The sequence below is a fragment of the Pygoscelis adeliae genome, unplaced genomic scaffold (assembly GCF_000699105.1).
Source record: "Pygoscelis adeliae isolate BGI_AS28 unplaced genomic scaffold, ASM69910v1 Scaffold71, whole genome shotgun sequence".
Classification (NCBI taxonomy): Eukaryota; Metazoa; Chordata; class Aves; order Sphenisciformes; family Spheniscidae; genus Pygoscelis; species Pygoscelis adeliae.
The window spans coordinates 3,033,045-3,035,365 of NW_008824356.1; the positions used below are offsets into that span (position 1 = coordinate 3,033,045).

Here is a 2,321-nt window from a genome sequence, read left to right on the forward strand (position 1 = left end):
GCTCCTTCTGAAATGCAAGAACAACCCTGGCAGCTTCACTGCTGTTTGCTCCACAGAATCTCTTTCACAGGGTTTTCTCCGAAAGAAAAGGAAGAAAATCAACATGTCTAGTCACTTGCTTCACTACAGCACTGCAAGATGCCATGTGAATTTTTCCGAAAATACAAAGACCGTCATAAAATTTCTAAATGTGTTCGTGAATTATAACAACAGAGTGAGCTTTTTGCAGCAGAAGGACCCGTTCTACCCTTTTCCATTCCTTCAAGAAAGGTGATGGAGTCCTAGAGCAGTCCCTTCCTGGCTCTCACACTGAAGAATTTCAGCACCAGCCAAGCCTGCAGGTGGTTTACAGAGAAGTGGCGTGGTTGGTTGCTGCAGTACCAAAATGACATGTTACACTTGGGTGGCTTTTGTCCCATGGTCAACCATTATTACACTACCCACCAATAGGTCTCTTTGGCATAGATAATCTCCCACTTCCAAGACAGCCTGAGCCCCAAAACCAGATTCCTTGCCCCTAACAATGAACTTACTTCATTGCTTTACTTCTGCTTTAATGCAAAATCCTTCAAACCATTTGCACACATTCTTAACTTGGCTATTCTATATAAACACATTACTCCTGTGAGTAGTTCTACCGAGGTAAAGCTGATAATTTGAAGTCATTCTTTCATGACACACAAGTCATGATCTGGTTCTCATTCCTGTGCTGTTACCATAAAAATTTGCCCTTATGTTCTTATTTGTATTTAAGTATTTTAGACAAAAGTAGTATGCAACTTTTTCCAATACCTTTAATGAATTTCCAGTGTGAAGAAGCTTCTTTAAAATCAACCCTAAAAAGAAGGAGGAAAATAATATATATTTTTGTTTGTTTGTTCTTTATGAAGTAAGATGTCAGAGTTCTCGGTCAGACTTGATAGTAACTTTTAAACAAGTCCTTGGCAATCTCCAATTTAATCTTGGTGAACTTGATATCCTCAGGCAACTCTCTCAATGCCAGAAGAAAAAAAAAGATCACCTGTCATAGCTTCCTCATAGCCTGTAACATCTTTCCACAAGGACTTTTTGGGATGTGTACATTAACAGTAAATGATTCTCAAGTCATTAATGTGGATAATATCAGCATTCCCCATTTACAAATACAGACCTCACCCCAATTTTGAAATTTATTACTAAGAGAGAAAAAATTAGGACAAAAAATAATTACAAAGCAACTTTCCACCTGCCCTTGTTCTTTCTCAGCCACTGTTCTATTTCCAGATTCCCAGATTTAACTCTATCTAGAAGAGCATTCATTACACTGGTGGGGTTTTTTGTTTGTTTGTTTTCTTTTTTTTTTTCCTTCCTCTAGTTTGCAAGAGTTTCAAGAACATAATCCCTGTTATGCCACTTAAAGGTTAAGGAAATGAGTAGCACAAACTACTAATAGCTACTAATAAAAAATAAGATTAAAAAAAAAAGAAAATCAACTTACCAATACTATGAAATTGCCATCTCTGATGAATCCTTTCTGGAAGGAGTTGCAAAATTTTCTACAAAAAACAGAACCCAAGGATCTATGTTGCAGGTAGCGCTCTCGGAAGACCAAACAGCACTTTCACAAAGGCCACAGATGAGAAGCTGAAGGGTTAACTTAGAAAATTTCCACACTGCTTTCCCTGGAAGCATTACTGTCCTTTCAAGATAATCCCATTCCTAAAGGTAAGAAGCCCAAGGGCTCTGACAGACTGTCTGGCAAGTCCTGCATTAGAGACTTCAGATGTTACTGCAGTTTATCGGGCTCCACTGCCTCTCTGCTGGACATTGCTGCTTACAGCACAGGGAGTAGAATGGGATGAGCATGTGTCTCAGTTGCTCTGGTTCACAACAGGTTGTATTAGGTTATTCCACCTTTACAGTGCTTAAGCTAGGATGCTCAGCTGTCAACTTGCCTCTGTGGCACAAGCAAATATTTGCTTCAGCCTTCTCAAGAGAGGGGTAATGAGCTACAGCAAAACAATGAAGAAAAGACCTGAGGCAATAATGGTCTAACACCTGTCCAGCTAGATTGGAGGATGATCATCTTCAGATGGCAAGAAACAGAGCAGAGTCAGTGACAGAGGCAGTGAAAAATCTATTATGCAGCACTTCAACGTTTAAGCTAGAGGCATTAGCAACTTGTAAATGGTGAAGAGGGCCTTAAACTAGAGATGCCAGGGGAGGGGAACCTCAATCCATCCCACTCCTACCAGTTTGATGCCAGGGCCAGCAACAGATGCCCAGAGCCTGGAGAAGGAACACAGGTCAGCAGGAGAGCGCCTGAAGAGCAGCACAAAGGA

The 2,321-nt window shown here is 40.5% G+C and overlaps 1 protein-coding gene across 1 annotated transcript in view; it reads right to left on the reverse strand.

The window, feature by feature from the left end:
• The window catches only part of RALGAPA1 (Ral GTPase activating protein, alpha subunit 1 (catalytic)), a 125,015-nt gene that overhangs the window by 118,280 nt on the left and 4,414 nt on the right, over window positions 1–2,321 (reverse strand). The window contains exons 3-4 of the mRNA XM_009319372.1: window positions 1,478–1,535; window positions 793–836 (exon numbers count right to left, since the gene is read on the reverse strand). The gene's annotated coding sequence lies outside the window, so the exon portion shown is untranslated. The remainder of the gene's footprint in view (window positions 1–792; window positions 837–1,477; window positions 1,536–2,321) is intronic.